The sequence below is a fragment of the Ursus arctos genome, unplaced genomic scaffold (assembly GCF_023065955.2).
Source record: "Ursus arctos isolate Adak ecotype North America unplaced genomic scaffold, UrsArc2.0 scaffold_1, whole genome shotgun sequence".
NCBI classification, from domain to species: Eukaryota; Metazoa; Chordata; class Mammalia; order Carnivora; family Ursidae; genus Ursus; species Ursus arctos.
Window position 1 is genome coordinate 58047657 of NW_026622763.1, and position 14802 is coordinate 58062458.

The following is a 14802-nucleotide window of genomic DNA, read 5'->3' on the forward strand; positions in this document are numbered from 1 at the left end:
CTTTGGTGGTTATTAAAACTAATATGGATTATCAATTTTCTGAGATAGTTAAGTGCATTAATGAGAAACGGATGAACATTTCCAAATTCCCTTTGTTAAATATTGTAGAACTAATATAATTTAGACACCAGAGGTCTCTGCTATACAATTTGAACTCTCTATATGATAAAGAGCCCTCCTGAGAATCAACTTAAGGCAAAATGTTTTCAAGAAGGATGAAGGGGGTGCTATGCTAAAAGTTGAACAGCCAACTCCCGGGGGAAAAGCCCTGATTTGTAGTGTTTACCAAATCATAGCATAAATATGATTCTAATTTCAAGGTACCAAAGTGATGGGCATTATTGAATTCAGAGCTCAGCAGCATACCATTACACAGTATTTCCATATATATATATATATATATATATATATATATATATATATATGTATATATATATATATATACACACACACAATCAACATAAAAAAATCTCAAGAGCATAGATAATAGTAAAATGTAGTTAAATAATTAGGAAGCTGTAGGTATTGAATATTTATCACCTTTGTTTTAAATATAATTCATTTAACATACGTTTATATGGTTTAATTTTTAACAATACTATATTTAACAACTGGCTTGCAAAATTCCTGAAAATTTAATAATCAGCTCTTGTAAACCTGTCCAATATACCACTGAAAATGCATCCATTCAATCATACATTTTTCTTTTTTTTTTAATGTTTTTATTATATTATGTTAGTCACCATACAGTACATCCCTGGTTTCTGATGTAAAGTTCGATGATTCATTAGTTGCGTATAACACCCAGTGCACCATGCAATACGTGCCCTCCTTACTACCCATCACCGGTCTATCCCATTCCCCCACCCCCCTGCTCTCTGAAGCCCTCAGTTTGTTTCTCAGAGTCCATAGTGTCACATGCTTCATTCCCCCTTCTGATTACCCCCCCTTTCTTTATCCCTTTCTTCCCCTACCGATCTTCCTAGTTCTTATGTTCCATAGATGAGAGAAATCATATGATAATTGTCTTTCTCTGCTTATTTCATTTAGCATTATCTCCTCCAGTGCCGTCCATGTTGCAGCAAATGTTGAGAAATTGTTCCTTCTGATAGCTGAGTAATATTCCATTGTATATATGGACCACACCTTCTTAATCCAGTCATCTGTTGAAGGGCATCTCGGTTCCTTCCACGATTTAGCTATTGTGGACAATGCTGCTATGAACATTGGGGTGCATATGGCCCTTTTCCTCAATATGTCTGTATCTTTGGGGTAAATACCCAGTAGTGCAATGGCTGGGTCATAGGGTGGCTCAATTTTTAACTTTTTAAGGGACCTCCACACTGTTTTCCAGATGGCTGTACCAACTTGCACTCCCACCAACAATGTAGGAGGGATCCCCTTTCTCCACATCCTCTCCAACAATTGTTGTTTCTTGCCTTGTCCATTTTTGCCATTCTAACTGGCGTAAGGTGGTATCTCAGTGTGGTTTTGATTTGAATTTCCCTGATGGCTAATGATTTTGAACATTTTTTCATATGTCCGTTAGCCATTTGTATGTCTTCATTGGAAAAGTGTCTGTTCATATCTTCTGCCCATTTTATGATTTGTTTATTTGTTCCTCGTGTATTGAGTTTGAGAAGTTCTTTGTAGATCTTGGATACCAGTCTTTTATCTGTAGTATCATTTGCAAATATATTCTCCCATTCCATGGGCTGCTTCTTAGTTTTTTTGACTGTTTCCTTGGCTGTGCAGAAGCTTTTGATCTTGATGAAGTCCCACAAGTTCATTTTATCTTTTGTTTCTCTTGCCTTTGCAGATGTGTCATGAAAAAGGTTGCTTTGGCCGATGTCGTAGAGGTTGCTGCCTATGTTCTCCTCTAGGATTTTGATGGATTCCTGTCTCACATCGAGGTCTTTCATCCATTTGGAGTTTATCTTTGTGTATGGTGTGAGAGAGTGGTCAAGTTTCATTCTTTTGCATGTAGCTGTCCAATTTTCCCAGCACCATTTATTGAAGAGACTGTCTTTTTCCCACCGGATGTTTTTTCCTGCTTTATCAAAGATTAGTTGCCCAAAGAGCCGAGGGTCCATTTCTGGGTTCTCTATTCTGTTCCATTGGTCTACGTGTCTGTTTTTGTCTCAGTACCATGCTGTCTTTGCTATCAGAGCTTTGTAGTACAGCTCGAAATCCGGCATTGTGATGCCCCCAGCTTTGTTTTTGTTTTCAACAGTTCCTTGGGGATTCGGGACCTTTTCTGGTTCCACACAAATTTAAGGGCTGTTTGTTCCAGTTCTTTGAAAAATGTCATTGGTATTTTGATCAGGATGGCACTGAAAGTGTAGATTGCTCTGGGTAGCATGGATATTTTAACTATGTTAATTCTTCCGATCCATGAGCATGGAATATTTTTCCATCTTTTTGTGTCTTCTTCAATGTCTTTCAAGAGTGATTTATAATTTCTTGAATATAGATCCTTTACATCTCTGGTTAAGTTAATTCCAAGGTAATGTATGGTTTTTGGTGCTACTGTAAATGGGATGGATTCCCTAATTTCTCTTTCTTCAGTCTCATTATTCGTGTATAGAAATGCAACTGATTTCTGAGCATTGATTTTGTATCCCGCCACATTACTGAACTGCTCCATAACTTCTAATAGTTTGGGAGTGGATTCTTTTGGGTTTTCCATATAGAGTATCATGTCATCTGCGAAGAGAGTTTGACTTCCTCTTTGCCATTTTGAATACCTTTTATCCCTTTTTGATGTCTGATTGCTGTTGCAAGGACTTCTAGTACTATGTTGAATAATAGTGGCGAGAGTGGGCATCCATGTCGTGTTCCTGATCTTAAGGGAAAGGCTTCCAGCTTTTCCCCATTGAGAATGATATTTGCTGTAGGCTTTTCATAGATGATTTTTATGAGATTGAGGAATGTACCCTCTATCCCTACACTCTGAAGGGTTTTAATCAGGAAAGGATGCTGTATTTTGCCAAATGCTTTTTCTGCATCTATTGAGAGAATCATATGATTTTTGGCTTTTTCCTTCTGGATAAAATCTAAGACACTGATCGATTTGCGAATGTTGAATCACCATTGCATCCCAGGGATGAATCCCACTTGGTCATGATGGATAATCCTTTTAATGTACTGTTGGATTCTATTAGCCAGGATCTTGTTGAGGATTTTGGCATCCATATTCATTAGGGAAATCGGTCTGTAATTCTCCTTTTTGATGGGGTCTTTGCCTGGTTTGGGGATCAAGGTAACCTTGGCCACATAGAATGAGTTTGGTAGCTTTCCTTATGTTTCTATTATTTGAAATAGGTTTAGGAGAATAGGAATTATTTCTTCTTTGAATGTCTGGTAGAATATCCCAGGAAAACCATCCGGTCCTGGAGTTCTGTTTTTTGGAAGGTTGTTTATCACTGTTTCAATCTCTTCAAAATTAATTGGCCTGTTTAAAAAATCAATTTCTTCCTGTTTCAGTCTTGGTAGTTGATAGGTTTCCAGGAAGTCCTCCATCTCTTCCAGATTGCTTAATTTGTTGGCATAAAGCTGTTGATAAAAGTTTCTAATAATCCTTCCAATTTCATTGGTGTTGGTTGTGACCTCTCCTTTTTCATTCATAATTTTATTGATTTGGGTCCTTTCTCAATTCTTTTGGATAAGTCTTGCCAGTGGTCTGTCAATTTTATTAATTCTTTCAAAGAACCAGCTTCTAGTTCTGTTGATCTGCTCTACTGTACTCCTGTTTTCTAATTCATTGATTTCTGCTCTAATCTTGGTCAACTGCTTCCTCGTGCATGGATTAGGCCTGTCCCTCTGTTGTTGGTCCAGCTTCTTGAGGTGAGAATATAAAAACTGCATTTTAGATTTTTCTATTCTTTTGTGTGAGGCTTGGATGGCTATGTATTTCCCCCTTAGGACTGCCTTTGCAGTATCCCATAGGTTTTGGACCATTGTGTGTTCATTCTCGTTGGTCTCCATAAATTGTTAAAATTGATTTTTGATTTCCTGGTTTATCGAATCATTCCTGAGCAGGATGGTTCTTAGTCTCCAAGTGTTTGAGTTTCTTCCAAATTTTTCGTTGTGGTTGAGTTCCAGTTTCAAAGTGTTGCGGTCTGAGAACACGCAGGGAATAATTTCAGTCTTTTGGTATCGGTTGAGACCTGTTTTGTGTCCCAGAACATGGTCTATTCTTGAGAATGTTCCATGGGCATTAGAATAGAATGAGTAGTCTTTGGTTCTGGGGTGTAGTGTTCTATATATATATATGAGGTCCAACTCGTCGAGTATGGCATTCAAAGCTCTTGTTTCTATGTTGGTTTTCTGCTCCGGTGCTCTGTCTATTGCTGATAGTGGAGTGTTGAGGTCCCCTACTATTAACGTATTTTTATCTATATGTCTCTTTATTCTGGTTAAGAGTTGACTTGTGTATTTTTGCTGCTCCCCTGGTTGGGGCATATATATTTATAATTGTCATATCCACTTGTTGGATACATCCTTTAAGAATTATATAGTGCCCTTCTGTGTCTCTAACTATAGTCTTTAGTTTAAAATCCAATCTGTCTGATATGAGAATTGCTACCCCAGCTTTCTTTTGAGGTCCATTGGCATGAAAGATGGTATTCCATCCCTTTACTTTCAGTCTGGATGTATCTTTAGGTTCAAAATGAGTGTCTTGTAGACAGCAAATGGATGGGTCATGTCTTTTTATCCAATCCGCAACCCTGTGGCTTTTATGGGAGCATTTAGGCCATTTACAATGAGACTGATTATTGAGAGATATGATTTTAATGATGCCATGTTGCCTGTAAAGTCTTTGTTTCTATAGATTTTGACTTTCTGTTCTGTATCACTCTTGGGGCTGTTTTACTTTTATAGAACCCCCCTTAATATCTCCTGTAGGGCTGGTTTCGTGGTTACGAAATTGGTCAATGACTGGCGATTCTGGAAAGTCTTTACTTCTCCATCAATTCTGAATGACAGCCTTGCTGGATAAAGGATCCTTGGCTGCATGTTTTTCTCTGAAAGAGCTTTAAAAATGCCCCCTCAACCCTTTCTCTCATTCCAGGTCTGTGTAGACAGGTCTGACATAATTCTGATACCTTTGCCTTGGTACGTGAGAAATTTCTTTGCCCTGGCCGCTTTCAATACTGTATCCTTGCATCTAATATTTGCGAAATGCACTATGATGTGACGTGGTGTAGGTTTGTCATGGTTGAGCTTGGGAGGGGTCCTCTCTGCCTCTTGGACATGAATGTTTGTTTTCCTTGCTAGATTAGGGAAGTTCTCAGCTACAATTTGTTCAAATATCTCTTCTAGACCTCTGTTTTTCTCCACCCCCTCGGGGATGCCAATGATTCTGACATTGGAACGTTTCATTGAGTCAGTAATCTCCTGTAACCTACATTCTTGAGCATGGATTTTTTTGAGCCCAGATTCTATTTTAGCTTTTTTTCCTACTAACCCATCCTCCAATTCGCTGATACATTCTTCTGCCTCATTCACCCTGGCCGTCAGAGCATCTAGTTTTGACTGCATTTGGCTCATAGAATTTTTAATTTCTGCCAGGTTCGCTCTCATTTCTGCCCTTAGAGATTCTATATTCTTTTTTTTTTTTTAAAGATTTTATTTATTTATTCGACAGAGATAGAGACAGCCAGCGAGAGAGGGAACACAAGCAGGGGGAGTGGGAGAGGAAGAAGCAGGCTCATAGCAGAAGAGCCTGATGTGGGGCTTGATCCCAGATCGCCGGGATCACGCCCTGAGCCGAAGGCAGACGCTTAACTGCTGTGCCACCCAGGCGCCCCCCAGAGATTCTATATTCTCATTAACATTTTCGTTAATACTTTTTTCAAGTCTACACATCATCTTGACCATTGTTACTCTGAAGTCCATTTCTGATAATTTGGTTATATCCATATCCATTAGTTCTGTGGCAAGAGGCCACAGACTCATTGTCTTTTCTTTGCTGGGGAGGATTTCTCCTTCTCGTCATTCTGTTGAGGAGAGGTTGCGGGGTTGTCCAGAGCCCAAATTATTGACCGGGACCCAGGCAGTGCACCCTTATTTTATAGGGATCTTAGGGATGTGGGCTTCTTGAGTTTTCAGCCTGCCTTCTGGGGGAGGGGCCTGCTGTGCCGATACTCAGGCAACCCTGTTTGGGTAGAGTCTCCGTGTCCCCTGCGAGGGGGGATGGGGATGGGCACACTGTGAGCCAGTATTTCTAGGCTTTTGTTCTCTGGCGGCTTTCCCTGGTGGTCTGCTGTGCCTCTTCTGAGAGTCAGAGCAGCAGTGGCCGAATCTCAGCCTCTGTCTCAGAACAGAGGGATCGTGGACCATTCTCCACTGCTGTTCTGGCCACTTTAACTCTGTTTCTGTGGGTGCTGCTCAACCCTGCAGTGTCCCGGGATGTGCGCCCCACACCCGGCATCCCAGCCCTCACTTCCAGGGCCGGCGCGTCTCTGTTCTTTGTGTTTCTAACGCTGCCAGCCGCCAGCCGCCCTGCACGCTCCCGGACCTCCCGGTCTCAGTCTGGTTCCAGTGAGCGCACCGGAGCTCCGTTTCAGTCTGGTCGCCTGTTCCCCGGCTCACAGTCTCAGTCTGCTCTCGAAGTCCGCGAGTCCGCCCTCTCCCCTGTGCAGGTGGCTACCGCTTCCCGGCACCCGAACGCAGTGGCTCCCTCCCCCTTCCGTTTATCTTCCGATATCTGTGCACGGATTCATGGCTCCCCGCTTCGTACCTCAATACTCAGCACTGGAGATGTTCATTTGTAGAGATGTATCTTCCTGCATCTCAGGCTGATTCCGTGGATGTTCAGGCAGATCTGGTACCTATCCAACTCGACTCAGGGGACCGGCTGAAAAAGGGGTCCCCTACTCCTCCGCCATCTTAACTCCTCCCCAATCATACATTTTTCTTGGAGAAGAACAATATTTAATCAAATAAAGTAAATAACAGTACACCAATTTTTATGGCACATAGGGTCTAGAGGGGAGAAAATAATCTTTCTTCGTGTATTGAGCTTTCTCAAGAATGAGAACTATTGATTAAATCCTTCAAGATAAATCAGCTTTCATTGTGAGCTACAGAACATAAAGGTTAAGAGTTTGGTTTCTAGGGTCAGAACACCTGGATTTGAGGGGCGCCTGGGTGGCTCAGCCCTTAAGCATCTGTCTTCCGCTCAGGTCATGATCCCAGGGTGCTGGGATTGAGCCCCGCATGGGGCTCCCTGTTCCACAGAAAGCCTGCTTCTCCCTCTCACACTCCCCCTGCTTGTGTTCCCTCTCTCGCTGTCTCTCTCTGTCAAATAAATAAAATCTTAAAAAAAAAAAAAAAAGGACACCTGGATTTGAGTCCTATCTTGCCCACTTATCACCCTATAACTTTGGGAAAGTTACTTAAAAAAAAATTGACCATCTGTAAAATGGGATGATAATAGTCCTCACTGCAAAGAATTGTTGACAGAATTAAATGCTAATATGTTTAAAGCATATACAGTAGTGTCTGACACACTGCAAATGCTCACTGAATGTTAGTACCACTATCATATTAAATTTTAAAAAAAAGAAAGTGACTTCAAATATATAAACTGTGTATATTTGAGATAGTTACTTAAAGTTAGTTACTTAAAGTTCCCTGAACACACCAAGAGAATTCAAGTATCTTTGCCTTTTCTCACTTTCTTTCTTCCACCTGATATGATAAACTTTGCCATGTCTTTTTAAGTTCAGCTTATTAAGTTTAGATTGTACTATTTCTCTTAACTTTTCTCTGACTCGTTTGCACCATGGATGATTCAATAGTCTTGTGTAAGAACATATCTAATTTATTCTCTTTTTTTTAAAGATTTTATTTATTTATTCGACAGAGATAGAGACAGCCAGCGAGAGAGGGAACACAAGCAGGGGGAGTGGGAGAGGAAGAAGCAGGCTCATAGCGGAGGAGCCTGCTGTGGGGCTCGATCCCATAATGCCGGGATCACGCCCTGAGCCGAAGGCAGACGCTTAACCACTGTGCCACCCAGGCGTCCCTTTAATTTATTCTTAATACATAGTTAATAAGTTCCTGAAAACATGTTCTAAGGTCAAGCATTTGAAGGCCAAATAGAGGCACGTGCATTGGGAAGTAACGTGAGTGGGTCTGCCTCCTGGAATCCTTATTCCTCAAGGACTAACCACTCTTTACAGGAACTTTGAGTAGCTTCTTCAGGTGACAGCTCAAATCCTCCTGGATTACCCATATAAAAAAACTGTTCAGTGCATGAAAGTCTGGTTTGCAAAGTTTGGGGACAACTAAGCATGGCTCAAGTGAAGTTTGTATTAAAGTGAAAATTATTAAGTTTAAGGGCCACGCAAAACTCTATGATATCTATGCTGTCCCTCTGTTCTCCTTCTGGTAGTCTTAAAGGCATTGTATTTCAATCTGTTGTATCCACATACCACAATTTCAGGTATGTGCTAGGGGATCAATAAATGTTGGCTGTATTTAATTTCACTTAATCAGTTGCTATAATCATTTAAAAAACCCTAAATTTAGGAAAAAATATCTTTACCATCTCCTGTCAATTGAATATCATTTTGTATAATAAAGGAAGCTATGTAACTATAAATTTCCTTTTCCTTCCTACAGTAGCTCTGTAATTTTATTTAAATGATCAATTGTCTTATATAGATAGATGGAAGGGAGGGAAAAAGGAAGAAAGGAAAGGAGGGAGGGAGAAAAAAGGAAGGAAGGGAGAGAGGGAAGGCAAATTGTTTTTTCCTTAAAAGAAGTATCTCTTTAAATATAGAATCATTGCTGTATTCTATTTCCATCAATATAATGAATTGACCAACTATTCTTAAAAAACCCTCCTCTTGCAAAATGGATAGAATTATTTTAAGAATCCTTTTAGATGCATAGAAGATTTAGAAAGAAACCAAGGAAAGTTTTCAAAGGCCCAAAATGGAAAGCCAGTTTTGTAAGATGGTACTATTGCCATGGCTGCCCTGAGAGCATTTGCAGCACAGGTATCCTAGTCTTGTGGGTTCTAACCACTGAGTGGGAGTAGAAATCCTCTGCAAGGTGGGAAATTGAAAATGAAACTCAAAGCCAAGTCCTTTGAAGAGCAACCCTGCAAAAAGCCTGCTCACTAGCAAAGGGGATAGCAAGGAAAATTGTCTGTTTTGGCCAGAAACTGGGGAGAGGGGGCGGCTTTCTGAGAGTTTATAACAATAGTCCTATCCTTACATGGCTCAGGACTTAGATATTCTCTACATGTCTGCTCTGGGAAACCTCAAAAGAGGAAAAATAAAAGATACGTTCCAGGGTTGGTTCCATCCCAGAGCACCTAGAAGAAGCTAAAAGAATTTTTTCAAAAGGCTGCACCTTCAATCCAAGTCTTGCAGAATTCCCTCAGAGAAAGCCCAGTAAAACATGAGCTAACAATCAGAAATTATAAAATACACAAAGAAATAAGCCACTGTGAACAAGAGAAAGAAACGAACAGCATACTTTAAACTTCTTTCGTGGATCTTGCAGAGTTATTAAATACAAAATATAAAATCTATCTGACATATTTGAAAAACTGTGGATTGTGGATCATATAATGGTCATTAAATGATTCAAATAAATGGTATTTATATTCTATATGGAGATCAAATATAAAAGGAATTTGGGAACATGTATTTGGAATAACAGAAATTTTAAAATAAGACACTGAATAGAATTGAAAAGAGAATTTTTCTTTCAAGCTCCCCTGCTGCCTTCATCCTTTCTACATCCTTCTCTTGCCTTCCCTCTTCTCCATCCCCTTTGGAGGGCCTAGAATGTTCACTCGAGTAACTTTAGACTAAGGCCAACCCTAACCATATTAACATCACTGCCAATAAATAACAGGAATCTTTATAATCCAGACTTAATACTCATGTTACGGTTTTATTTGAAGATATTATTTTATAATATTAATTTTAAAACACTTTTATTATGGCATATTACTTAAGCTTGATAAAGAACCATGTTATTTCATTTGAATATGGTAGTAAATAAAATTTACAACCTTACTTTTTATAAAACCACACAGACTTCTATCTGAAAAATGAAATGCTTAGTGTGCTACCAAAAGATTAAGCAAAAGGTCTTGATCTTAGAAAAAACAGTGTTTCAATAAATGTTATATCAAAGTCTGTTATGTATTTTTCATTTTTTTAAAAGATTTTATTTATTTATTTATTTGAGAGAGAGAGAGCACGAGAAGGGGGGAGAGGCAGAGGAAGAGGGAGAAGCAGGCTCCCCACTGAACAGACAGCCCAACGTGGGAATCTATCCCAGCACCCAGCTGAAGGCAGACGCTTAACCAACTGAGCCACCCAGGCACCCCTATTTTTAATGTTTTTCAGAATTAGGTCCGGAGTTATCAACACCTTTCTTAAGGCTAGGAACTACTGGCAATGTCACTATTATGTATTAGGGGGCTAATACTGCATTTTTAATGTAATTTATTTATTCAACAACATTTAAATGAACATGTTTTTCACCTGATACAATGATATGCTCTGTGAATAATTATTGAGCAAATATGATCACAGTTCCTGCTCTCACGGCGTCTACAACTGAGTGAGGCACACAGATTATTACTGGAGTAATCATCAAATAATTGCAACTGGGCAATTATAACATATTCTTCTTGACTATAGTCAACAAATACATTGATCTTAAAGCCCTTTGTATAAAGGATTTTATTTATTTATTTATTGTAGAGAGAGAGAGAGAGTGCTTGTAAGAGAGAGAGCATGGAAGAGAGTGTGGGCGGAACAGTGAGGGAGGAAGAGGGACAAGCAGACTCCGCGCTGGAGCTCAGAGCCTAACACAGGGCTCCATTCCACAACCTGGAGATGATGACCTGAGCTGAAATCCCGTCTGACATTCAAGTGGCTGAGTCACCAGGCACCCCTTAAAACCCTTTTAAAGAATACTTAATTTGTCAAAAGTTAAGGGCCAATGAGTTACTTTGGTCTTATTGTAGATACATTCTTCTTATAAATATAACCCAAATTTTCTATTGGAAATATTCACCTGATACTGATACCTATATAATTCTTTTAAAATCATTATTGATTTTGCCAATTTTTAGAAATTTTAGAAACTGTTCGTTATAATCCCAAATGACAAATAGGTAAATTTATTCATTTTACCAAATTTTGTTTCTTTACTTACAAACTTTGAAGCAATAAAGAATGTATGGGATACTTTCAAAAATTTTAAAGATTTCCACTTTTAATGTGTTATTACAACTGCATTTTAATAAATATTTAATTTGATTCTGACTCCAACTGCCTACTTGAGGAAAGATGGAGACACAGACCAGCACATTGGGTGGGCTGGTCTGCTAGTCCCAGAGAGGCAAACCTGAACTGAAGGACAGGACTCATGGGGTTGGGCAGAGAGTCTGAAGACCCCAGAATCTGCCAGTACTGATTCTTTACAGCCCTCACAGCTCTCTAAACCCAACCCATGCAAAACTAATAGTAGGAAACTATAAAAAAGAAAAAAGAAAAACAAGGATTTGTTAAAATATGTATTTTGGTGACTAAGTTCAGTAATTTGGCCCTTTGGTAAACTGACTTTTAGATGATTGGCTTTAGTCCAATTGGCCTAGAATTAACTATAGCAGGTCAATTTGGCTTGGTCCTTAGTCATCAGATGAGAACATCCTGGCAACATGAGGCTAGACTGGAGCCAGAACCAAGGGGTAAGTGCAAGCTGGCCAGGTGGAAAGAGAGGAGTAGAGCAAGGCAAGAGCAGGAGGAGGAAGGGCACGCAGAAAAGCCTGAACTGGCAAGAGAAACAGGGTTGAGATGAAGCCAAAGTGTACTCCAGGTCCAACTAGGATGAATGCTGGAGGGCTATATTTAAGAGTTCTATCTTTGTCCTGGGTCCCTGGGAGTAACATGATGATATTTGGGTTTTGGAAAGCATTCTGGCTACAACGTGGAGAATGAACTGGAGAGCAGCTGGGGCATATGTACGATGATCCAGCAGAAAACTCTTACACTGGTTTGCTGTGAGATGACAGTAGCCTGGACTGGAGCAGGAGTGAAGGAGATGGTGAGCAGTGGACAGATCAGAGTAGTTGTCCCCAGTGGGGGGTGACTTTGCTCCACAGGCATCATTCAAATATCTGTAGACATTTCTGGTTGTAAGAACTAGGCCAGAGGGAAGGGCTATTGGCATCCAATGCATAGAGGCCAGGGATGCTACCAAACATCCCACAGTGTACAGCACAGCTGCACCAAAACAGAGAACTGCCTGACCCAAAATGCCAGCGTGCCCAGGCTGAGAAACCAACAGAGTAACACAGACTTCCTCTCAGAAATTATAAATTTAAGTATAATGCCGATTTATCAAAATAAAATGCAATGACCATAAGAAAAAAACACAATGTCAGTAACCGCTTTAGGGATGACAAAATTTAAATAAACTGGTACAATTCAGAGCAATTATTAAATATATACGTATAGTTACTAAATGCTCAGAGGGGATGAGAGCTGTAAACTGCATTCCCAGCTTGACAGAAATACACAGTGACTAAATCTAGCATTGTCTGCAAAAGAGGCACGCACCTCACTCTGGTAACAGTCAGCAGGATCTAAATTTAGTTTATACTCTTAGTGCATTAAAATAGCATCAAGAAGCTCAGGAAGTCTAAAACCATCACACTCCAAGTTTCTGTCTATACTGTTAATAGCTACTTGCCAAGATCCCTGTTGCCCATGTGATGATTATAGCCTATTAAAAACATGTTTTCTGCAAAGTGCTCTCAAAAAAAAAAAAAAAAAAGCAGGAAATGGAGTTAAGGGAATGATTCTAGATAAAATAATTGGCAACACAAATATCACAATGTAGACATTCATAAGGAATATATCTTGACTCCTGAAGTTTCGTGAGAGCTTTATGAGGGTTTTTTACTGTTTACTATAAAAGTTAAAATGCTTTCAATCAGAGTTCCAGTGTCACAATGGTAAATTAGAAAAGCAAATAAACAATTTTATGTGAACAGAAAATCTACTAATTGCCTACATGTGACTCGGATAAAAGTTTAACAGGGGAAGAGCTGAGCCAGGCCTATTACTGCAAATGGGGAGTGATTCAGAGTAGGCTTGGTACCTTAATTTATCTGTTAAACCTCTCTTCTAGTCAAACAAACAAAACCCAGATGGACTGACCCAACGAGATTCATTTTTTCACTTCAGTGCACAGGACCTTGTAAATGCAGTTTGAAATTTTTAAAAATTGCTTTATTTTCTGAAATTTTAGTTCAAGATGTATTCCTTCCAGTAAAGTAGGCTCAAATGTTGCATTCTGTAATCATCTAAGCAGATACATACCGCTAGAACAAACCTAGAAAGCGTTCAGAATTAATATCCTACAGCAAGGATAGTTTGGGGTTTTTTCCTATCAAGAAGCGTATGAACAAAAAAGGAAACCAAAATCAGCAGCTTCATTAACGTCAAATTAAGCCATGTTACTGTTTTTTTTTTTTTAGCAGCAATATTTATATGTATACACTCTTCCACTCATGGGCAGATTCTTTTCCAGTGTTAGATATATGATATACAAAAAGTGTCTGTTTCAGTCCCTCTGTCTCCTCACACTTGTGCTGCACTCCTCATGGCTATATGCCTGTGCCTGTGACTAGAAATAGATCCTTAGCTAGATACACAGATACCTGAAACAAAGTCTATATTTCTCAGTTTGTTTAATAAAAACTTCTGTATGTTTACACCCATGGGCATTAGTGGGCCATTATAGGATCAGTTTAAGCACCTATTGGTTAAACATTAATGAATAGCACTTTTGAATGCATAACTGAGTGGAAATCTTTGCATGTGGGAGATGACTCAACCTAAAACAACAATTCCCCAAGAGTCTAGAGAATAAGAATCTCCTTAAGCTATTCTGTTGTTCTTTGCTAAAACAATAATAGTAACAACAGTTAATAAGAAATGAAATTGAAGAAGGCTTAAAACTTTGCAAACTGAGGGCTTCAGAGGGGAGGGGGATGGTGGAATGGGGTAGGCCGGTGATGGGTATTAAGGAGGGCATGTATTGCATAGTGCACTGGGTGTTATACACAAGTAATGAATTGAATCATGGAACTTTACATCAAAAACTAGGGATTTACTGTATGGTGACTAATATAATAAAAAATTATTATTAAAAAAAAAACCAAAACTTTGCTAGAAGCTCATGGTTATCTGAAACTGTGTCCTGAGTTTGAAGAAAAGCAAGAAACCAATCCAAGGATGTCTATGTACCAGGGTCAAGTTAGGACAGAGTTTCTCGCTGTTGCTGACAGAATAAGGAACTCAGTCTTCTTACTGAGTTTGCCAGATTAGAAGTATCTTCTTGTACTTGTTGAAACAAAATTTGTTCCTACATTCCCTTATGCATCCAGCTTTCTTAATCACGGCTTATCAATTGATTTTGAACCTCTAAGTCTGAACAGTTTTGACGTGTATGTTTCTTATTACTGCTTTTGGCTACTCTGTAAATCTAAACCTGATTCCTGATTTCTCTTTCTTTTGCCTTAATTTTGTTTAAAGTGAATTTGACTACAATTAATCCTGGCTGATAAGAAATGGCTCTACTTCCATTCTCATTTCTTTTCTTTTTTAAAAATAAGCTTTTTACTTTGGAATGATTTTAGATTTATTCCATTTACTTTTTTGATAAAGAAGCTGTGCTTATTCTAGGAACGCAAAGTTGGTTAAGGATTCTAAAATAAATCAATTCTTACTACTTTAACAGAAGGAGAAA

General features: G+C 39.1%; 1 protein-coding gene across 1 annotated transcript in view; it reads right to left on the minus strand.

The window, feature by feature from the left end:
* ZNF385B (zinc finger protein 385B) overlaps positions 1-14802 on the minus strand; it is a 376330-nt gene that overhangs the window by 203203 nt on the left and 158325 nt on the right. The gene's annotated exons all lie outside the window — the stretch shown is intronic.